General features: G+C 49.1%; 1 protein-coding gene across 1 annotated transcript in view; it reads left to right on the top strand.

Annotated features, from left to right (window-relative positions):
• LOC146799897 (cytosolic phospholipase A2 gamma-like) overlaps positions 1-25055 on the top strand; it is a 668494-nt gene that overhangs the window by 75487 nt on the left and 567952 nt on the right. The window contains exons 2-3 of the mRNA XM_085620828.1: positions 24716-24738; positions 24840-24951. The gene's annotated coding sequence lies outside the window, so the exon portion shown is untranslated. The remainder of the gene's footprint in view (positions 1-24715; positions 24739-24839; positions 24952-25055) is intronic.

Here is a 25055-nt window from a genome sequence, read left to right as displayed (position 1 = left end):
TCCGATGGATCTTTTATTAGTTTCACTGAGGGGAAGAGAGTTAGCATTCCATGTTCAATCTAATATGATGAACCGCGCAACCATTTGGCTATAGAATGAGGACAAGGAATTGGTAGCCAAGTTAAAAGGTGTTTATTGCAAATGAGTGATCAAGATCAAATAAATCGCTCTGAGGCCGTACTATAGAGGTGTAAGACTACAACAGGGGGTCCAAGTGTCTGGAAAAAGATTAGGTGAACACGAATTAAACAAACAAGCGGGTCATTTGCTGTCGTAAAGAACAGTAGCATAAGGATCTGATGCTCGGAAAAAAATCTCAATCCTTTCTTTACATTAGCAATAGAAGGGCCTATTTATGATCCTGGCGGTCAGGGTTACGCCATCACAAACACGACGGGTATCCCATCCACTATATCACAATTCCTTATATCCTATGGAACGTGTAATATAGCGGATGGGATGGGATATCCATCATGTTTGTGACGGAGTTTCCCGTCCACTATATCACAATTCCTTATATCCTATGGAACGTGTAATATAGCGGATGGGATGGGATATCCATCATGTTTGTGACGGAGTTTCCCGTCCACTATATCACAATTCCTTATATCCTATGGAACGTGTAATATAGCGGATGGGATGGGATATCCATCATGTTTGTGACGGAGTTTCCCGTCCACTATATCACAATTCCTTATATCCTATGGAACGTGTAATATAGCGGATGGGATGGGATATCCATCATGTTTGTGACGGGTGTCCCGTCCACTATATCACAATTCCTTATATCCTATGGAACGTGTAATATAGCGGATGGGATGGGATATCCATCATGTTTGTGACGGAGTGTCCCGTCCACTATATCACAATTCCTTATATCCTATGGAACTTGTAATATAGCGGATGGGATGGGATATCCATCATGTTTGTGACGGAGTTTCCCGTCCACTATATCACAATTCCTTATATCCTATGGAACTTGTAATATAGCGGATGGGATGGGAGATATCCATCATGTTTGTGACGGAGTGTCCCATCCACTATATCACAATTCCTTATATCCTATGGAACTTGTAATATAGCGGATGGGATGGGATATCCATCATGTTTGTGACGGGTATCCCATCCACTATATTACAATTCCTTATATCCTATGGAACTTGTAATATAGCGGATGGGATGGGATATCCATCATGTTTGTGACGGAGTGTCCCGTCCACTATATCACAATTCCTTATATCCTATGGAACTTGTAATATAGCGGATGGGATGGGATATCCATCATGTTTGTGACGGAGTGTCCCGTCCACTATATCACAATTCCTTATATCCTATGGAACTTGTAATATAGCGGATGGGATGGGATATCCATCATGTTTGTGACGGAGTGTCCCGTCCACTATATCACAATTCCTTATATCCTATGGAACTTGTAATATAGCGGATGGGATGGGAGATATCCATCATGTTTGTGACGGAGTGTCCCGTCCACTATATCACAATTCCTTATATCCTATGGAACTTGTAATATAGCGGATGGGATGGGATATCCATCATGTTTGTGACGGAGTGTCCCGTCCACTATATCACAATTCCTTATATCCTATGGAACTTGTAATATAGCAGATGGGATGGGATATCCATCATGTTTGTGACGGAGTGTCCCGTCCACTATATCACAATTCCTTATATCCTATGGAACGTGTAATATAGCGGATGGGATGGGAGATATCCATCATGTTTGTGACGGAGTGTCCCGTCCACTATATCACAATTCCTTATATCCTATGGAACTTGTAATATAGCGGATGGGATGGGAGATATCCATCATGTTTGTGACGGAGTGTCCCGTCCACTATATTACAATTCCGTATATCCTATGGAACTTGTAATATAGCGGATGGGATGGGAGATATCCATCATGTTTGTGACGGAGTGTCCCGTCCACTATATTACAATTCCTTATATCCTATGGAACTTGTAATACAGCGGATGGGATGGGAGATATCCGTCATGTTTGTGACGGAGTGTCCCATCCACTATATTAAAATTCCGTATATCCTATGGAACGTGCAATATAGCGGATCGGGTGGGAGATATCCATCATGTTTGTGACGGAGTGTCCCGTCCACTATATCACAATTCCTTATATCCTATGGAACTTGTAATATAGCGGATGGGATGGGATATCCATCATGTTTGTGACGGAGTGTCCCGTCCACTATATCACAATTCCTTATATCCTATGGAACTTGTAATATAGCGGATGGGATGGGAGATATCCATCATGTTTGTGACGGAGTGTCCCGTCCACTATATCACAATTCCTTATATCCTATGGAACTTGTAATATAGCGGATGGGATGGGAGATATCCATCATGTTTGTGTCGGAGTGTCCCGTCCACTATATTACAATTCCGTATATCCTATGGAACTTGTAATATAGCGGATGGGATGGGAGATATCCATCATGTTTGTGACGGAGTGTCCCGTCCACTATATTACAATTCCTTATATCCTATCGAACTTGTAATATAGCGGATGGGATGGGAGATATCCGTCATGTTTGTGACGGAGTGTCCCATCCACTATATTACAATTCCGTATATCCTATGGAACGTGTAATATAGCGGATCGGGTGGGAGATATCCATCATGTTTGTGACGGAGTGTCCCGTCCACTATATCACAATTCCTTATATCCTATGGAATGTGTAATATAGCGGATCGGGTGGGAGATATCCATCATGTTTGTGACGGAGTGTCCCGTCCACCAAGATTGTAATGAGGCGTGAAGTCTTCCAAGCACAGCCCAAGGCACAGGAATGTTTCAAGTATCTAAAGGGTTCCGAAATTAAAGGCTTTAAGGAAAGATCATAGGGACAAGGCACAAGTGCATAAGAAAAAAGAGCAATAGCATTACAGGTCAGTACAGCTCAGTCAAGAGTCTTCAGTTGGTCAGAAATAAGTGTCAGTCTAAACCACACTTAAAGGAGAAGCACAGGTGTAGAGGTATTCCTCTCAAAGTCCATTCAAGGGGCAGTGGGGATTCAGGAAAGGGTTTGGGCAGGAGTCCAAGGAAGGTTCTGCATACAGTCTGCAGAATAGGTTGTTCAGCCAAGGAGTCCAGCATACAGTCTGCAAAAAAAAGTCTACAGTCATCTGCGTGCATCACATGTATGATGGAACAATGCATTCCATTGCAACGCATGCCTTTACCACACATGTGTTACAACACATATGCCTTTACAGCGCATAACCTCTATCATGCATTTTTTCTCAATATATATGCCTTTACTACACATACCTTCACAAAGAACTTCATTGTAAAGGAATGTATGTTAAAGGCATATGCGTGGTATAGGTTTTTCCCTGAACTCTGCCCTTTTCCCTCAAACCAGTCCCTGGTGCCCCCCCAGCCCCCAGCCCTTTTTAAAAACACTTTCCCCTGAGCCCTAAAACTAAAACCCAGCGTGACCCCCAGTCCATAGACCTTGTTAAAAAATACCCGCCCCCGCTGTGAGACCTTGTTAAACATACCATTGCATCCTCAGTCTTAAAATTGCGCGACCACCCTGGCCTCCAGCCCTTGTAAAAAATACCCTTCCCTGAACCCTAAAACTGGACCTAGCGCTACCCCACCCCGACCCCCAGCCCTTTTTTCACTGCCTCAGGCCCAATCCCCCTTACCTTACAATGATGACGAGCCAGCTCTTCTCGGGAACAGCGCAGGTCATTATGAGGGAGCAGAAGGGTCTCTGTGTTTCCTCTTATGATGCCAATAGCCTTTATCACACAGGTGCCTTTACCGCCACGGATAAGCCCTTGCTACCAGTACCATGCATATGCCCTTACCATGCGTGGTAAAGGCATATACGTTGTAAAAATGAAATGTGTGGTAAAGACTGTGCGTGGTAACAGCCGCATTGTAATGGCTGTTTCCCTCGTCTACCAGCCAGGGTAAATGCTGAGTAATATTCCAAGAAGTCAGAAGGCAGCGCCCCTCCAGCCACACTAGCAGTAGACGTCCATTGTATTTGTTTCAATCTCCATAGGGATTCACACGTTGTAAACTGCAACATCCAGTTTAATCCCACTCTAGAAACGGGGACGACACCCCCTTCACACGCTCAGGTCCCCCTGTGCTCGTCCTCCAGGCCTGGTTCCCAAGCCATGTATCTGTTTGAAACTAGCAATGCTTGCCAACACTTGCATAATTCATCCGTCAAGTCAGCAGATGAAGAGCACGGCCAGAAATTCTATGGAAAGCAGTATGAAGGAACACAGTCCGATGAAGGAATTAGAGTCAAGCTGGGTTAAACATGTTAATTCAGTGACGCACATTATATGTGTGCATGCAAATTATTATAAACTAATATAAATTAATTAATTCATTTTAGTTAATGTTACATAAATCATAATGCAAATCATCAATTTAGTCAAAAGTAAGTATGGCTGGGAACTAAATTTAGAAAGTACACGTTTAACATACATAGGGGGATATGTACAAGGAAGTGGCGGAGAGTGTCGTTAGCCTCCTTGGCTTAACGACACTCTCCGCCACTTCTGAAACGCAAGGCTGCACCATATTTACAAGGATGTGGTGCAGCCTTGCATTTCCCCCTGCGCTGGAGCTAAGTTTAGCAACTTAGCGCCGACGCACGCACCCTTGCACCAGAGTGCAAGGGAGTCCGTGTACAGGGGAGGATTGGTTATGTTTAGCAAGGAGCCCCTTCCTGCACATAAACAATGCTAAAATGCAGTTCTGTCCATTTTTAAAGGTTTGTTTATGTGCAGCAAGAGACACTTTCCTGTACATAAACAAACCATGGCATTCTGCTTTTTCCATGGGTGCTGCACAAGGCAGCGCACACGGACAAAGCAAAAACGAGGAGAAATAATGCCTTTCTCCTCGGTTCACCAACTTAAGACCAGGGTTTTCCTGGTCTTCATATTGGCGCTGCCTCCTATGTAAACCACCCTTGTACATAGGGGGCACCCTTGTACATAGGGGAGTGCCCACCACAACACCCAGTGCACGCCCCTTTCACCCTAACCATAGCATGAAATGGTGCCTTATGTACAAGGCCGCGTTAAGCCACATTAAGTGGCTTAACGCGGCCTTGTCCATAAGGCGCAGCCCCTATCGCCACCACAACGTCTGTCAAAGTGACGTTGTGGTGGCGATAGGGGCTTGTACATATGCCCCATAGTGAGCTGCAACGACTGAAGGCTTCTTTGAAAGCACAGGGCTGCTGCTGGGGTCTGTTCTACTGCTCTCAGCGATGAACCGCAGCGGGCACAGGGGGGCCATCAGGAGAGAAGGAGCTGGAGTGGAATGAGACATAGAAAGAGACGGATGGGGTAGAAGGAAAGAGGTCAGAGAGGGAAGAAAAGGGGGGGCAAGAGATGGATGGAAGAAGAGAGGTGGAAAGAGCTAGGGCTGGTTGGAGCATCTTTGCCAGGGCTCTGCAGGTCGGCCCTGCATGCAGTGTTTGTAACTGACTTTGCCTAGCTCTATCTACCTTCTGTACATAGCCTACGTGCTCTTCAGAGGCCCTGGCATGTTGTAAACAGGGTTGCCACCTTGTAAAAAATATAGTTTGGCCATTTGTGTACATTTTGCTAATCTGGAAGACCAAAAACTGACAGTGAAAATAATTTGTGTAAAACTCTTGGTATTCCTTCATAACATGACAATTATCGTTCTCAAAACCTTTTGAAGTGGGGTCATTTGTTTACTATTTCGCTATATATGTTTTCTTTACTGCCATATATGTATACAAATACAGGCCCGGATGGAAAATACTGGCTGGGTGGAAACCCTGGATGTAAACATCAGTTTTGGCCTGTTGGGATCTACAAGCTAGCATCTACCTTTTCCAAAAATATTTCAATGTCAAAGTGTCTAAACACACCTTCTACGTACTTTGAAATGATAAACTGTGTGGCATAAACCACTTCAGTAATTCAATAAAAAACATTATTCTGTTCGAATGAAGGTTGTAGGGACATGTTAGCAACTCCTGGGTTTGCCTTTGATTTTACAAATAGTGAGAAGGAAGTTTGCCGGCAAGAGTAGAGAAAACGGGAGAGTGAAGAATGTGTGTGTGTGCCCGTGAAAATGAGGGAAAGTGTGTGCGTGTGAGCGTGTGTGCGTGTGTGTGTGTGCGTGTGCGTGCGTGCGTGTGTGAATAGATGTAGTTGAGAGCGGATGCACAGTGAGAGGGTAGATATGGTAAGATATGTAGGGCAGTGAGAACGTTGATAGGGTAGCAGCATGTGACTGTGGTTGGGGGTGTAGATGGTCATGATGTGAGAGTGTTGGTTGGTGAGAAGAGAGAAGTGAGAAGAGGTACCTAAAGGAATTGGTTGGTATGTGAGTGATGGGTGACTCTATCTCAATTGACTACAAAGAAATTGCTATTATTTTACTAAATGGAAAATGTTTTTTTCTGTTAGTTGTGCAGTTGTTTTGCCCATGTACTGATCTGGCACGTGTGCTTCTATATGTGTGGTTAGACGTCTGGATTGCTTTCTTTGGGAAAAACTAGCCTGGAGCATTGGCTAAATCCCACATTAATCTCGGTTTTCACCACAATTAGTTGCAGAAGGCCTACAAATAGGAGGCTGCTTCATGCTGAGAAGCAGGGAGTTGGCCTCGCTTATGAGCCGTTTGCAGCATTTGAACACTGTGTTGTTTCTCACCTCTCACCATATAATCTGCAGAGATAGCTTTATTTTTAATAAAATAAACAGCTAGACATACTTATATATTTTCTGGTACCTTCTGGAATCATCATGTGCTATCTCTGGTCCAAAGTTTTATGTCTGTGAAATTTTATTTTCATTATTACATGTCCTTTGCTCACATTTTCGTAGCATTAGAATAACACAAAACCTATGGGGCATATGTACAAGCCCCGATTGCCACCACAATGTTGCTTATAACAACGTGGTGGTGGCGATAGGGGCTTAGCCTTATTTAAGGCAGCGTTAAACAACTCAGTGTGGCTTAACGCTGCCTTGTAAATAAGGCCCTCTTTCCCGCTATACTTAGCATGAAAGGGGTGGGCAGGGGGTGTTGCGTTGGGCGTTCCACAGCAACAGCCATTATGTACAGGAAGGGGGACCTTCCTGTACATAAACAATCTTTCACCTGATGCAGACACCCTTGCACTGTGGTGCAGGGTGCCTGCGTTGGCGCTACACTGCTAAGTGTAAAGCCAGCGAAGGGGGAAACGCAAGGCTGCACCATATCCTTGTAAATATGGTGCAGCCTTGCGTTTCTGAAGTGGCAGAGTGAGGCTTTAATCCGTGAGGGCTATCGCCTCACTCCGCCACTTCCTCGTACATATGCCCCCATGTATCTTTTTGTGTTATGGCTCAATCGTATAAGGGATGAATCAATTCCTATCCAATTCATGATCAGCCCCATCTTTTTAGAAGGTAAGTTGAGTAAAGAGAGGCTAGTTGACATTTTCTATGTCTGAAGCCTTCAACTATTTTTAAATAGATTTAACATACATTATATATTTGCATCTAGTTTTAAACATCAAGCTTACTTCACATGAGCCCTTTTTTGCATTCGCTGTGTAGTGAGTTCTATACGGCCACACTCACAGCTTTCACAGCTCTCTTTGTTCAAATGGTAATGTCTTGTTGCATTTTCCTCTTCTTTTAATCATCTAGGAAGGCTGACCCTCAAAAACCGCTCCAGCATCCATGGTAGGTAGAGTCTTTCTACTGTCATTTACTCGTTACTTATAGATGCTTACAAACCATCTTCTATATCAACTACAAATAGGATAAAAGTCCTGATTAGTAAGTAATGATAGTCCAGAGTGCGGTCATGTTATCCTCACTGGTATTTGTAACCAGCTGCAAATCTGTGGTCTGAGGGATTGAGATGGTGGCAACAGCTGCATACATTTATGTCCATTTGTACACATAGCTGCTTGGTAATATTAAGCAATTCAACTTTGATCAAAGTGGCCAGGAATAAAAGTCACTAAATGAACCTGTGCTTAATCCTAGCTTGGTACAAAAAGCAGTCAGACTTAACTTAAAGCCGATGTATAAAGTGTTTATGCAACACACAACCAGTGATTAAGTAAGAGCACAAGACAAGAAAAATTGCACACCAATTCAGAAGAATAGAGTAAATTGTAATGAATTATTTGACAACCACTTGACAAAAATCCAATCAGTAGAACTGGAGTCATGAATTTTCAAAATATTTAGTAAAAAATAATGACTTGAAGAGCAAAGCGCCAAAAATGGACATATGGTGTCATGTGGAGCCAGTGGAGGTTTCTGAAAGGGGGGGTGTGGGTCTGTTTGGGGAGGTCCAGGGTGCGTCTGACTGTATGGTCTGGAGTCTTTAGAGGAGCTGGGTAGTATACCAGCATAGAGAAAATTGCTGTACTCAAGGCAGCTGGTGATGAGGGTCTGCGTAATAGTCTTTCTGGAGTTGATTGGGATCCATCTGAAAGTTCTGTTGAGCATGCGAAGGGTGTGGAAGCAGGAGGAGGTGATTGTGCTGTTGAGGATGATGTCACGGTTGCGTGCATTGTCTGTCAGTGTGGGCGTAGGTCCAAGTTCCGCTGGCCACCAGCTGTGGTCCCATATGAGGTGTTCTTCCAGAAGATCAGAGCTGAGTTTGAGGCAGTTGTCTCTCATTAATTTTGCTACATTGATCATGGCATTGCAGAAATTGGTTTTGGTGTTGGAGGAGTTCTTGGTGAGCAAGAGAATTAGTTGAGTGTCGTCTGTGTTGAACATGTTGAGTCTGTGAGATATGATGAGGTGATCCATTTGAGGGCATTTTGCTGTATGCCGATGTTGTAGAGTCTGAAGATGAGGGTGTGGCAGGAGACGATTTCGAAAGCTGAAGAGAGCTCAACAAGGATCAGGGCCATGGTTTCTCCGCGGTCGAGGAGATTTCTGATTTCGTCTTTGGCAGCAATTAGCATGGTCTCAGTTCTGTGGTTGGCACGACATCATGATTGTGAGGTGTAGAGCAAGTGGTTTTGTTTGAGATGTTCGGTGAGCAATTGGTTGAGGACTTTCTCAAGTACTTTGGCAAAGTAGGGAGCAGGAAGAGTTTCTTTATGAGGGGTCTGACTTCTGAGTGCTTCCATCTGATTGGGAAGTTGCTGTGGAAATGGAGGTGTTGATGATGCTGGGGAGTACTGTGTGGATGGGGTTGGTGCCAAGGTTGAAGAGATGCTGGAGGCAGGGGTCAATCGGCACCCCGGAGCGGATGGACACATCATGTCTGTGGTGGTCTGAGTGGTAAGCGGAGACCAGGAGGTGACTGTTCAGCTGGAGTTCGCTGGTTGGATGAGGTTGTCGATGCAGAGAATGGTGGGTTGGGGGAAGAAGTTGTTGTAGATGGTGGCAATCTTGATAAGGATGTAGTCCCAGAGGGTGTCACAGAGTTACTGTGAGGGGTGGATGGTGTTCTCTGTGGCTGTCATGTTGGAGAATTCCTTGACTATTTTGAAGAGTTCCTTCATGTGGTTAGCTGCTGTAAGTGATGGCTGTTCTCTTGGCTTCCTTGACACACAGGTGGTAGTTGCTGAGGGCTGCTTTGTGGGTGGTCCTTTTAAAGGGGTTAATACTGAGATGCCATTGCTCTCAAGCCTGTTGCAGTTGCGCTTATCGATTCTGAGCTCTGGGGTGTACCAGCTGGCTTGTTTTTAGGTTTTGTTGGCTTTTGCTGGTTTCAGTGATGTGACTGTCAGCACATTTGGTGATCCAGGCGAAGAAGTTCCAGATGGCCTGCTCAAGGTCTGCTGACGTTTTGGGTGGTTTGGTGCTGAGGGTCTATGTCCACTGAGTCTCAGTTACCTTGCTCCAGCTGCTGTGAGAGGAGCTATGGTGCTTGGCAATGGTATGCTAGGCACTGGAGATGGTAAAGTGAACAATGGCGTGGGAGCTCCAGATGAGGTCTGTGACATGGGTGAATTTGATTCCGTCGCTGGAGGTAAAAATGGAGTTGAGTGTATGTCTGGCTTTGTGGGTGGATTTGGTGGCCAGTTGGGTGAGGCCAATGTTGTTCAGGTTCTCCAGGAGGGTGATGTAGTTGGCATCTGAGTGGTCGATGATGTGGAAGTTGATATTGCTGAGTAGGACATAGTGGTGGGAGTCAATGTCTATTGGGGAAATGATTATGGAGATGGTGTCACAGACAGCTGTTTGGGGTCCCGTGGGTCAGTAGGCGAAGGTACTACTATTGAGGTCTTAGTGTCAGTCTGTAGTCGGAAGTTGAGGTGTTCCATGAGAGGCATTGAGTCATAATTGGTGACAGTGCATTGGATGGTTTCCTTGAAGATGATGGCGATGCCCCTACCATGTTTGTTGGTGCTGTCTCGGTGTATCATTTTGTAGCCATCTGGAGTGGCGGTGGGGATGTCAGGGTTTCAGGAGGGGTTGAGCCAAGTTTTGATATTGAAGGTGACATTAGGGGAGAGGGTGGACATGGTGTCCCAGATTTCCGTGGCGTGTTTGCAGAGGGAGCGGGCACTGAGCAGGATGCATTGGAGCAGTTTTGGGTTGTTTGTAGTCTTCTGAATGGGAGCAGCATGGGGTCATGTGTGGACAGGTGGTCCTGTGTAGCACAATAGGTCCTGGAGGCGCACTAGTAGCATTTAATTTGCAGGCCCTGGTTATATGGTATACCACTCTACATGGGACTTATACGTAAATTAAATATGCTAATCAGGTGTAAACAAATTAAAGCATGGTTAGATAACAGAGCACAAACAAATTAGCACTGAAATAAAATTGTGCTGGAAACTACGAGCAGCCCAAGAAGAGTCCTTCCTTGGGCATTGCTGAACGGAACTGAAGAACCAGCCAAAAGGGAAGAAAGACTGGCCAACAGCACTGAAACATGCGCTACCTATGCTAAATCTGCACGAAGCCTGGGAAACAAACTATAGCTTTAAAAAAAATAGCAAACAATGCTGCAAAACAAAAAGCCTGGCTGTTGGAAGGCGTTCCCCGGGGAGGCTGCGGAATGCGTTCCCGACCACCCGGAGGCCCACCTTACCCAGAGTTAGGCCGAGCAAGAGCAGGGAGGCCCTTCCTGGAAGGGTCTCGTACCTAGGATCGCACACGCTGCGCTTACTCTCTCTTCGGATAGAGGGACACCACACAGTAATTCGTTGTAAGACAATATGCTTTTATCGGTGGTTGTCAGGGATCTTTATGATCCGGCAGGCAGGTGCAGAATTAATGCCACAAGCGGCAGCGATCTCGTGAGGAGGAAAGGGTAGCGGGACAGTCTTTGAATCAGTGTCTCTGCGAGGTATCCGGCGCACAGCTCTCAATCCTCGAGCTGAGGGGATGTTGCTTCTCTCGGCAATCTCTGCCGATTCTCTTGGAGGAGCGGGCCGCGAGTCACTCAGCAGGCACCGGAGGGTCGTAGTTCAGGGAGCCGCGACGGCGTCAACAGGGCTCAGATGGTTCAGAATTCGGGGAGCCGCGACGGCGTCAGCAGGGCTCAGATGGTTCAGAGTTCGGGGAGCCGCGACGGCGTCAGCAGGGCTCAGATGGTTCAGAGTTCGGGGAGCCGCGACAGCGTCAGCAGGGCTCAGATGGTTCAGAGTTCGGGGAGCCGCGACAGCGTCCGCAGGGCTCAGGTGGTTCAGAGTTCGGGTAGCGTTCCTCTGAGCGATCGAGCCGCGACCAGGTCAGCAGGCTCTCGTCAGTCCAGGTCTTCCCTGCTCCCGTCCCTTCAGCACCCCTTGTTATACTCCCCCTCCTCTTTGAAGTCTGGAGTCCTCGCGGAGAGGGGTCTGGTGCCTGGGGGGCGGTGTGACGGGGTTTCCTGTCGCTCGGCCCTTTGATCTGTTCAGGTGGGTCTGGGAGGGACTCCAGACACCCAGCAGGCGAGGCGCCCGCTCACCGGGGGCCTGGTGGTCGATCGAAACCTCCCTCGGGGGAGAGACCAGAGGTGTGACAGGGTCGGCGCCTCTCGTTCTGGTTTGGGGGGGGGGTTCGTTCTCCCTCGGCCGGGCATGCGTGTTGGGGATCTGGTCGGCCCTCGGGATGTTGGCCCACGGGAGCCGGAAGGCCTTGTCCACGAGGTTCGGCGTGGTTGTAGGGTAACTTGCTGGTCAGGAGGGCCCACGCCACGAGGCCGGTCTCACACTGGCTAATGGATAAAGCTGCCCTAACAAAGAAAAAACAGGGCTGGATGGTTTTATCTTCTTACGAGATCTGAACACCACAGCCGTACCTTGTACAACACATAACTCCATCTATTCAGCATTTTCTACTTTTGATTCGACTTTGAGCCTTTTGCTCAATAGACCTGGTCCCAACAGGGAAACAAACAGGGCCGACCACCCAGTGCAGACTATGCGAACAGGCGGAAGAGACACTCATACACCTTTTGTGTATTTGCCCAGCTGTGAACAATTTGAGACAGCATTTTCTACTCTATGCTTTCCATTCTCTTCAAGTTAGATCATGCCGACCAGCCATAATGGCATTATTAAACAGCCAGACGCTGCAGACTTCATACAGAAGGGGGATGGGAGCACACTGCTTCACCTCCCAGCACAGTTCACCCCTTTGCATCCTGGTCAATGTAGTTCAATTGAAATGCTTACTTGAAATGTTGCAGAGTGTTTCACCAAATGAATAAGGAGTATCTTAGGATGTACCCCACCCACAGGCTGGTAAACCCTACAAAGCTGAACCCTCATCCAGCCTTCTACGGAACACTGCTGGACTTGCAAATGTTTACCAGGTGGCCTGAACCTGCTGCTCATGGCAGCTTTGACCTGTGAGAAAGCCTTGAGGAGGTTGAACCTCTCTGCTGCTTGAAATTCAAGGACAGAATGATGTTTAGGGAATCATAAGACTGATCCTCTGTGTGTCTCCAGGAACATAACAAAGCTGAAAAGAAAATTCCAATGAAGAATCCCAACTGACCAGTGGCAACTGGACTTCACTTTGATGTTGCTTTCTGACACCCTGAGAGCCTCTAAGTACTCCCACCAAAGTACTGGGACCTTTGAAAGTGTACTGTGATGGCTGAGCATCAAAAGAAGTTTGGAAAACATTTCAAAAGTTTTGCTTCGGAGCTCCAAGGGGACCGACTGTGAAAAGTATCCGACCAGCAGTTCCATTGAAGCAAATTGAATTTCAGGTTTGTCTCAAGTGGAGTATAGTTTTACCTCAGAAAAAACACAAAGTCCTTTTTAGGTCTCGCGAGCCAAAGGCTCGAAAGAGAAATTTTATATGTGGGAATTTCAAAGTGCTACCCACACTTTTGGCCGGCCTAAACCTTGAGTGCACGAGATCGCATGCACGTGCACAGCTGCTCCTCTGCTCATTGCATTTCCCCCCTCCCTTCTCACCCAGCCCTTTGATGCTCTGCAGTACTTTCACTTTCGCCGCTTTGACCCTTGCATTCCCCCCTCCCTTCTCACCCAGCCCTTTGATGCTCTGCTCGCATCTCCCTCCTCCCTGGGCGTGAAGGGAGACAGAGCCATCCTGCTTGATTAATGGCATTCTTATGTGTTCCCGTAAGCGCTCGCTTTAGGTCTTTCTCTATAACCTGTAACCCCACCCAGTCTTTTCGCCCTCTCCATGTGTCCTGTTCTCCTCATGGGGTCGCGCTGTTTGCTCCCCATGTACCTCCCTTGCACCCTCCTTTTGCCTCCTCTTTGCCCCTTTCTCCCTCTCCTTGCTTCCTTTTCACCTTCCGTACTTTTTCTCCGTTCTCCCACTTCACAAGCTCCTCCCGCTCTCACTCGCACGTACTGCTCCATCAGTGCCAGAAGCTTCCCAAAGGAGTGAGTCACGGCTGCCAGGTGGCCCCGGGCCATGCGTGGCACTTTCAATCCGAGCAGAACTCCCACCCCGCGTGCACACGCCTCGAGGCGCACTACAAACACTGTTCAGTTTTGCGTGTAGTCACAGTTCTACCACAGAAATGTACACATTCTATTGCTTACAGACTTCAAGCCCATTGCACTCTAGCTGCAAAACCGATCCATTCATGTGAGTGTTTTAGTACAACGCGCACACAGCGCACTTTCAGTTCTGTGCCGGTGCGAATTACAGCGCGCCATGGGTATACACAGACGTTGCCCAAGGTGGCTATTGACAAACACTGAATGGGTTTCAAGCCGATACCCAAAAAACAATACATTGATATACAGAGCACGCGCACAGTTTTGCGTGTAGCCACAGTTCTAAAACAGAAATGTACACATTCTATTGCTTACAGACTTACAGCCCATTGCACTCTAGCCTGTGGGCCCCGTGAACTGTGGAGAATACAAAGTCAGACTCGCATGTTCAGCACAAACTCCCCCATCCTCCCCCACCCTCCCAAAAAATGGAAAGGCACAAGTTTAAAACTTTAAAGGGCTCCGTTTATTATCGGAATGGCACCAACATCGTATTTCTGGCTATGGCTCCTCACACTGTCTCATTAAGCAAGCCTCCCCCTCAGCCGCTGCCAAACCGATACATTCATGTGAGTGTTTGAGTACAACGCGTACACAGCGCACTTTCAGTTCTGTGCCGGTGCTGATTACAGCGCGCCATGGGTATACACAGGCACTGCCCAAGGTGGCTATTGACAAACGCTGTATAGGTTTCACGCTGCCAAACCGATCCATTCATGTGAGTGTTTTAGTACAACGCGCACACAGCGCACTTTCAGTTCTGTGCCGGTGCTCATTACAGCGCGCCATGGGTATACACAGGCACTGCCCAAGGTGGCTATTAACAAACGCTGTATAGGTTTCACGCTGCCAAACACATCCATTCATGTGAGTGTTTTAGTACAACACGCACACAGTGCGCTTTCAGATCTGTGCCGGTGCTCATTACAGCGCGCCATGGGTATACACAAGCACTGCCCAAGGTGGCTATTGACAAACGCTGTATAGGTTTCACGCTGCCAAACCGATCCATTCATGTGAGTGTTTTAGTACAACGCGCACACAGCGCACTTTCAGTTCTGTGCCGGTGCTCATTACAGCGCGCCATGGGTAAACACAGGCACTGCCCAAGGTGGCTATTAACAAACGCTGTATAGGTTTCACGCTGCCAAACATATCCATTCATGTGAGTGTTTCAGTACAACGCGCACACAGCGCGCTTCCAGATCTGTGCCAGTGCTCATTACAGCGCGCCATGGGTATACACAAGCACTGCCCAAGGTGGCTATTGACAAACGCTGTATAGGTTTCACGCTGCCAAACCGATCCATTCATGTGAGTGTTTTAGTACAACGCGCACACAGCGCACTTTCAGTTCTGTGCCGGTGCTCATTACAGCGCGCCATGGGTATACACAGGCACTGCCCAAGGTGGCTATTAACAAACGCAGTATAGGTTTCACGCTGCCAAACACATCCATTCACGGGAGTGTTTTAGAACAACGCGCACACAGCGCGCTTTCAGATCTGTGCCGGTGCTCATTACAGCGCGCCATGGGTATACACAAGCACTGCCCAAGGTGGCTATTGACAAACGCTGTATAGGTTTCAAGCTGCAAAACCGATCCATTCATGTGAGTGTTTCAGTACAACGTGCACACAGCGCACTTTCAGTTCTGTGCCGGTGCTCATTACAGCGCCCCATGGGTATACACAGGCACTGCCCAAGGTGGCTATTGACAAACGCTGTATAGGTTTCACGCTGCCAAATCGATCCATTCATGTAAGTGTTTTAGTACAACGCGCACACAGCGCACTTTCAGTTCTGTGCCGGTGCTTATTACAGCGCGCCATGGGTATACACAGGCACTGCCCAAGGTGGCTATTAACAAACGCAGTATAGGTTTCACGCTGCCAAACACATCCATTCATGTGAGTGTTTTAGTACAACGCGCACACAGCGCGCTTTCAGATCTGTGCCGTGCTCATTACAGCGCGCCATGGGTATACACAAGCACTGCCCAAGGTGGCTATTGACAAACGCTGTATAGGTTTCACGCTGCCAAACACATCCATTCATGTGAGTGTTTTAGTACAACGCGCACACAGCGCACTTTCAGTTCTGTGCCGGTGCTCATTACAGCGCGCCATGGGTATACACAGGCACTGCCCAAGGTGGCTATTAACAAACGCTGTATAGCACACAAACAAGACACAAAACCACACACTCAAATACACACACACAACTACACACACAAAACACACACACAACCACACAGAGAGACACAAAATCACACACATACAACCACACACAAACCCACACACACACTCAACCACACACACTAACAGAACAAAAAACCACACACAAACAGACACACACAACCACACACACATAACCAAACACACACAACCACACACACACACACACACTCAACCACACACACTCAACCACACACACTCAACCACACACACACTCAAACACACACACACAAACACACACACACACAACCGAACACAAAACCACACACACAACCACACATACAACCACACATACAACCACACACATACAACCACACACCTACAAACACACACAAACACACACACACACTCAATCACACACACACTCAACCACACGCACACACACTCAACCACACACACACACACTCAACCACACACACACACACTCAACCACACACACACACACAACAACACACACACACACACACAACTACACACACACACACAACCACAAACAATTTTTGGGCTGACAGCATAAATACGCTGTCAACAAACCCGATGAACACTCGGGAAAATTTAGAAAGTCACCCCCAACTTTCAAACCATCTTGCTGTTGCAAAGTGTGTGCTGTACACATGGCAACACCGTGCCACAGCGCACTGTTGCAAGGAATGCTTTGATCCTCGGAGGCTAACAGACCTCACTCTCTGCATTAGTTAACCCCGTCTTGGCACTGCATGAAAACAGGGTACACACTGTCCACCATGAAGTGAGACATTGTCCTCGGGGCTGGAGATCCTATATAGCAATCTGCTTTAAACATTGTGATTCATTTAGGCCATTAAACATAAAGGAGCACTGGGAACGCTGATAACATGGATTCCATTTTGAGTATTGACTACAACTTTTAAAAAGCACGCAGTACTGAAAAAAGCATTTACACTGCAATAGGTCTCGCATTTAAAAACAGGCATTTGCAATGCACTAGATCTCGCATTGACACGAGTTTGAGATATTGGCATTGCACATAACAATGCATTTTTTTTAGGATTACTTTTTGAATACTTAAATAGAAAGGATTTGTTATTTACAATACCAATAGCTCCAACTCCAATAAATGCGAGACCTATTGCATTGCAAATGCTTGTTCAGATTAGGACTTCTCAAACTTCCCTGCTACTTGTTTCTGTCTGCCCTGCCAATCATCACGAATGGCGTAAAATCACACCTAGGTCCTGTTCCACCACCACCAATGACCACTATTGGCTCTTTGAACTTTTTGCAAAATTTTCAATTAAATATTTTAAAATTCATACCTCCGGTTAACCTTATTGGATTATTGTAGTTTCGGTGTCATTTGGTTAATTAAATTATACTCAAATTTTAAAAATTGGAGTGCCATTTTATTGTGTTTGCTTTTCAACTTTTTAACTGTTTGGTACTTTTAAATCCTTCACATACTTTCTCTGGGGTATGAATGTCTGCTCTGTGCCATACCTACCATGGATGAGATCAGGTGTAAATGACAGAAACCTTAGACTGGACGTAGCAGGTTAGCCCCTTTCTCACAGCACTTGACACCCAGGGACATGTTGGTGGGTTCTCAGTTTCATTTCGAGTATGGGCATCCATGCGACCACCAGAGCCCTTCTTGTTCTGTAGGTGGCACACACTGCACACAGCTACAAGCAGGCAGGCTTGGTAATGTCACAGGTGCATTTTGATGATGAGTGGGATGCATTTGCTCTGCTCATGTTAAGTGCAGATGCTGCTAACAGCACTTCTGACTCGTTCAGTACTTTGTATGTATTTAGGTGAGGCATTGTGTTGTAAGTATTTTCTCCTTGTATAGGTAGCAGCTCATTGCGATTGTAACTGCCCTACTCCCAGTGTAGACTTGCATCCTTGTCACAAATGTGTAGGTCGACTGATGTTCAATCAGCATTGCATGTTCGTTAAACTTTGTTCCCTTACATGCAGCACTGTATTTGTGTACAGATCCTTGCACTGCTGATGTATGTCATCTCACAGGGAGAAGGTGCTAGAACGTAACTTGTGTCGCGTGTTTGTCATCTCAGCCTTTCCTTACTAAAGCCCGCAGGGGTCCTTCTTTTTGCAGAGGGCCCTGGCTCCATACTCTGGAGACATTCCTCCGGTTGTATGTTATGGTGATGAAGCATTCACATGGCTGTGCATCTGTTACATGGATGCACGTGGCCGCGTGTGCCAAGCAGCAGGTCTTCGAAGGTGCATGTAAGCCCAACATTAACAGCTGCACAGCGCATACACTAGGAACCAGCTCTCACACCATTTGGGATTTGCATTTTTAACTTGGCTGTGGTCCTAAACTACATATCCCAAGATGCATTGCCCTCCCTTATCATTGTTCCCTAAGTTGCCCACCCAAAACAACACAAACCACACTATGGCACAGTCACATTCCACTGTGATGGTTTGGTTGTATATTGGGAGGGTTTTTATGGCTTGTGTAGTGTCGCGATATCATCCCTGACGTGACACGCGATGGCGTGCACGTCAGGGCACGTTAGTTGGAGTTCCCCAATAAATACGACGTCACGCAGGCACGTGGGCAGAAGCGCCACGGCTGCGGAGACGACGACTAAACCACCCCAGTGTCCCGTGTGTTTATTGCACCCCACGTGTTGGGCCTACACCGGGGGCTCACCAGCACAGGCCCCCAGCGACACTACAAGTTGGCGACGAGGGTGCGATCCCGCCCCCGCTCCCGCTCTGCGCGTCCGGTTGGTGTGGCAGCCGTCAGCGCTCCTCGCTCGCGGTGCTCGTGCCCCGCCGGAGCGCGCTGCGGTCCCCGCGTTGCAGGTCCGCTAAGGACGTGCGCGGAAGCGCCGGAGCGCTCCGTTTCGGCTGGTTGTTCGCGCTGGGGCCGTCTCTGGCATCGGCGCCCCAGCGCGCTTCAGTGACCTCACGTGCCCTGCCCCCCCTGACCTGGGGAGCGCGCAGCGCCTGTCGTGCCCTGCCTCTAAATAAAGGAAACAAGCCAGCTGGGACACATAGCGTCACCTTGATCACCAGCTGCCTGGAAGGTAGGATCAAGTGCCCCTGAGCCTGCATGAGCCCTCAATCTCGTGGGACAAGGAGTTGGCTGGCCCACACCCCCCTGCTGTCCTGGAGCCCCCCCCCTGGGGAATCTGCACTGCCCAAGGGAGAAGGTCTCGCCTAGCGCTAGAACGCACGTGAGCAGGAGGTCTAGCCCAGCGCCAGCCACGCACGTGCCAGAAGGTCTCGCCCAGCGCTAGAGCACACGTGAGAGGGAGGTCCAACCCAGCGCAAGCCGCGCACGTGCAACATGGCGACAATCCCGCCAATAGAGCCATTCTCTGTCGAGGGGTCCCCATCGACGGTAGCGGCCCGATGGAGAGACTGGGAGGACAGAGTGCGCATCTTCTTCGAGGCCACGAAGGTCCACAGAGATCAAAAGCGCGCAATGATAATTCACCTAGGTGGGAAAGAAATTCACAATATAGTGAAGACGCTCGCGGAAGCCACCCCCAAGACGCACACGACACTCATAGCAGCGCTCAACGAATACTTTGAGCCAATGGCAAACCGCGACTATGAACGCTTCATATTTCGCCAGGCGCGCCAATCGCCGGAGGAGTCGCTTGACAAATTCTACGCTCGTCTAAAGAACTTAGCGGCCACCTGCGGGTTTCGGGACGAGACGGAGGAGATAAGAGGCCAGATAATACAAGGGTGTGCGTCCGCCAAGCTGAGGGAGAGGATCTTGGAGGAATCCGGTAAGCCCCTAGCTGATATCCTGACGATGGGCCGAACGAAGGAACTGTCCAAGGCGCGCGCTGCGCACATGGAGGCGGCCCTGCAAGTGCCAGTAAAGACCGAGCCGGTCAACGCCGTGGCAGTCAAGCCCAAACAGAGGTGGCCCCGACGAAAGCCAGGCCCGGCTGCTCAAGAACAACCAAAGTCCTGTGGGTACTGCGGTGGCTCGCCCCACACCCCGTCGGAGTGCCCAGCGCGAGGGACCAAGTGCAGAGGGTGTGGACGCTTCAACCACTTTGAGAAAGTGTGCCGATCGAAGGGCTTCCGAAAGCCCCGCCAAGCCGTTAACACGGTCGAGGAAGGAGGTCCGGGGGCCAGCGACATGGACGACGATGAAGAGGAGGAAAAAGTCATACACCGGGTACACATGATAGGCGCGGCGGCCCGCCGGACTAGGAGACTGCCGCAATGCAGTGTCCGAGTAGGGTCACAGGAAGTCACGACAGTGGTAGAAACAGGAGCCAGCATCAACATCATGGCTGCCGCGATGCACAAATCCATGCGCCCACAGCCCACGCTCCAGCCCTCGACAATCACGGTGTTCGCCTATGGACAGGAAGAACCGTTAAAGGTACGAGGAAAATTCAGAACGGTGATATCCCATGGGACGAGGTCAATCACGTCGAATGTCTACGTCACCGAAGACGGGCAAGGCATGCTCCTGGGCTGTCGGGCGGCAGAAGATCTGGGAGTGGTAACCTTCGCGTTTGGGGTACACCAAGAATCAGTACACCACACCTTGGAGGAGTTCGAGGAAATCTTTCAAGGGATAGGCAAGTTCCGGGGAAAAGAGGTTCACCTGCATATCGATCCCACTGTCCAGCCGATAGCCCTCCGGCATCGCCGCATAGCATTCCACCTCAGGCCACTGGTGGAAGCGGAATTGAAGAAGCTAGAGGCAGCGGGGATCATTGAGAAAGTATCCGGACCGACCCCGTGGGTGTCGCCAATTGTCGTGGCGAAGAAACCCAAGCAGCCAGGCGCTGTCAGAATATGCGTGGACATGAGGCTCCCCAACGCTGCCATCAAAAGGGAGCGACACATCACCCCGACCATCGATGACATCGTCGGAGAGATGGCCGGCGCCAAGTGGTTCTCAAAGCTGGACTTACGCTCGGGGTATCACCAGCTAGTTCTGGACGAAGCATCCCGGAACATAACCACGTTCTCCACCCATGTAGGTCTGAGGCGGTACACGAGGCTGAGCTTCGGGGTATCGAGCGCTGCGGAGGTGTTCCAGAACGTAATACAAGAACTGATCGCAGGAATCCCCGGAGCGATCAACGTCAGCGATGACATCATGGTCCATGCCACGACCGTAGCGGAACACAACGAGAGGCTGGTGCAGGTGCTACGACGCATACGAGACGCAGGCCTCACACTACATCGGGAGAAGTGCGAATTCCTGTGCCGGAAGATCCAGTTCTTCGGCTACACTTTCTCAGCTGATGGCGTCAACCCGGATCCGGACAAGGTCAAGGATATCAAGGAGGCAGCCGCTCCTGCAAATGTCACGGAGGTGAGGAGTTTTCTAGGAATGGTGAACTACTGTGGCAGGTTCATCAAGGATCTGGCGAACCTCACGGCGCCACTGAGAGAACTCACAAAGGAGTCAACCCCCTGGACATGGAACAGTGACCAGAATAGAGCATTCGAGGAAGTCAAACAAGCACTCTCAGAAGCCACGACGCTGGCCTTCTTCGACCCTGCCAAGCTGACACAGATCGCTGTCGATGCCGGTCCAGTCGGGCTGGGCGCGGTCCTGCTGCAACGGAAGACAAATGCCGAGGAGTGGGCCCCGTGGCCTTTGCCAGCCGGTCACTCACTGAGACGGAGCAGAGATACTCCCAAATAGAAAAGGAGGCGATCGCCATTCATTGGGAGTGTCGTCACTTCCACCTGTATGTCTACGGCAAACCCTTTGTTGTGACCACAGACCATAAGCCACTGGTATCCCTGTTTGCGGGCACCTCCACGAAGCCGCCGCCAAGGATCGAGAAGTGGATGTTGCAACTGCAGGACTACAACTGCAAGATTGAGTATCAGCCGGGTGCGCGAAACCCGGCGGACTACCTATCTCGCCACCCTCGCACAGCAACTCCAAAAGAAATAAAGGAGGCGGCAGAAACAGAAGAGTATGTCCGGTGCGTCACGGCGCGGTCATGCCCCCGGCCAGTGTCCATGGCTAGCCTGTCTCAGGCCACCAGTGAAGACGAGTGCCTACAAAGAGCAAGAGTGGCGGTCCGAGACAACAGCTGGACCCGCGCCAGAGAGGAGTGGAAGAGCCTGACGCCTCAGGCGAAGCAGATAATGGAGAGCCTGTACCATGTGAGGACAGAACTGACGGAAGACGAGACAGGAGGCTTGCTGAGAGGCCACCGGCTGGTCATACCGATGTCCCTCACCCAGAGAGTGGTGGATCTGGCCCACATCGGTCACCAGGGCATGGTCAAGACTAAGTCAAGGCTCCGAACCAAAGTATGGTTCCCTCTCATGGACGAAATTGTGGAGGCCACCGTTCGAGAATGCCAGGCGTGTCAGCTAACCGGTGAAGTGCCCCGGCCGGCCCCCGTGGTGATGGAGCCTCGCCCGAGGAGGCCCTGGTCAAAGATCAGCGTCGATTTTGGCAGCCTGCCAGACGGACGGCACACCTTGGTGGCCATAGATGATCACTCCAAGTATCCGGAGGTGGAAATACTGACTGTTCTGAGTGCTCAGGAAGTAATCCCGAAGCTTGAGAAAATCATGGCAACCCATGGTATCGTCAAGGAGATCAGAACCGATAATGGGTCACCTTTTCAGAGCCAAGACTTCGCGGCGTACCTACAGGCTCTCGGGGTTCACCACCGGCGAATCACCCCCGATGGCCTCAAGCGAACGGAGAAGCTGAACGCTTCATGAGGACACTCAACAAAGTGATACGGATTGCCCACGAAAAGAGCCAGTCTGTGGAACTTGCCATCTTCACATTTCTCCGCAGCTATCGCCAAACGCCCCACTCAATTACGGGAGTAGCACCCGCGCACTTGCTAATGGGGCGGGTTGTCACCGACTCAATACCGCATCACCCAGAATGGAAGCCCGAAACTCCCAATGACAGTGCCATTGATGCGCATCGACGTGGAGCGTTTGCTCAAGCCGACGCCCGCCGGAGGGCTGTGTCCTCACCAATAGCCCCAGGTGACAATGTACTGATCCGCAATCGGATGCCAGGGGGCAAGTTTCGTTTGAACTTTGAACCTCAGCCCTGGACTGTGGAGAAAGTCAGAGGCACGTGCGTGACAGCCCGGAAAGGTGCTGAAAAGATAACGAGGAATGTCTCATACTTTAAGAAAGTTCCAGTGCCCTCCGGAGTGGATGAACGACGCCAGGACAGGGCCATGAGGGACATGCCGCGAGAAGAGAGACTCTTAGAACCCGAGGGCCAGGCGTGTGGAGGAGCAGAGTCCACAGGTCAAGGACGTGACACAACGCAGCACCAGCCAGAGACCTTGCCACCTGAAGCAGCTGGCGTGCCCGAGACCGGAGAGAACGGCGCAGATAGTGACTCCGGGAGTGGAGGTCAGGATGTTGCGGTGGACCGTGGCGGAGTGCGCTATGACCTGAGGCCGCACCCCGCGCCCTCCTGCCGGTTACGAGACTACGTCAAGTAAGACTGGTTAAGTTTTTGTTATTGGAATTTCAGGCTGCAGATGCTGAGGGCAGAAGTGAGGGACACTGTGAGACCTGTTGTCCATACCTTAGGGTGCAGTCACGAATCTGGGGTCATACTGTATTTTTGTTTTGTGTGTTGGGGAGGAATGTAGTGTCGCGATATCATCCCTGACGTGATACGCGATGGCGTGCACGTCAGGGCACGTTAGTTGGAGTTCCCCAATAAATACGATGTCACGCAGGCACGTGGGCAGAAGCGCCACGGCTGCGGAGACGGCGACTAAACCACCCCAGTGTCCCGTGTGTTTATTGCACCCCACGTGTTGGGCCTACACCGGGGGCTCACCAGCACAGGCCCCCAGCGTCACTACAGGCTTGTACCGGATTACAACCTGCTGGACGTTATGATATTTTGCAGCGGCAATTTGGTGTTTTTAGGAATATTTTCCATCAGCTCCAGTAGTTGGTCATTGCAATGCAGATTTGCAATTTCAAGTTTCATACTTTTCATGCCATTGTTTCACATTCCTGTTTTTCGGGCTCAGTACATAATTTCTGGCTGTCACTCTATGCTCAAATCCGTCTGCCAGTGATTTGCACATCGCCAAGGGCTTTGCACACCGCCCTCCTCTGTACTGAACCACAGATCCAATGAACACCAAAGGTAATCATGTATGACGTCCATTCATGTTCCAAATCATTGCACAGGCCAACTCTACAAAATCAAAATGCACAATAATAAAAACCATGAGCCATTTAGTGTTAGAGACTCAGGCTAAAAGTGGAACCCTCCATATTTAAAGGGCGGAGCCTGTGTGGTAGTTTCGTGTCCCATTAATCAAGGTTTGTAACTCTAAATGGAAGTTACCATTTTACCCTACAACTGCTGGGAATTGATGAGAAATGATTTGCTGCCCCCCAGTGGGGGTATCTGTGCCACAGTGGTCTCTCCAGTATCCTTTCCTATCTTTATTTTAACTTTCTGCTCTGCAAAGCTTCCTTGGCGACTGAGTGCAAAGATTAGTGGGATTTACATGGACATTACACGTCAATCGGAGCTAAGAACGGCTTTTGTTTTTATTTCCACAGGAAACCGCCAAGAAAGGAACCAGGTAACGCTGCTCTGCTTCTTGGCGCTCGTCTGTATGTTGAGTTGTGTAGTGTGAATGTTGTGAAATGCGAGATGACCACTCACGCTCTGGACTTCCATCAGCAGCCACATACGCTGGTCGAAGGAGCTCTCCGATGGCGAGAAAGCGGCCACCGAGCAGAGGAAGAAGGTTGTCGCCGAGTGCCTTGGAAGGAATTCCATCAAGTGTGCGCCGGTAAGGATCCGCCGAGTCACCTTTCCATTGCTGTAAGACAAGTACGATTTAGGACTGTTGAGATTTCGCAAAAATCATATCATTCAGTAATTTGTTTCGACAGA

Source organism: Triturus cristatus, chromosome 8 (assembly GCF_964204655.1).
Source record: "Triturus cristatus chromosome 8, aTriCri1.1, whole genome shotgun sequence".
NCBI classification, from domain to species: Eukaryota; Metazoa; Chordata; class Amphibia; order Caudata; family Salamandridae; genus Triturus; species Triturus cristatus.
This window is presented reverse-complemented; position numbering and strand designations above follow the sequence as displayed.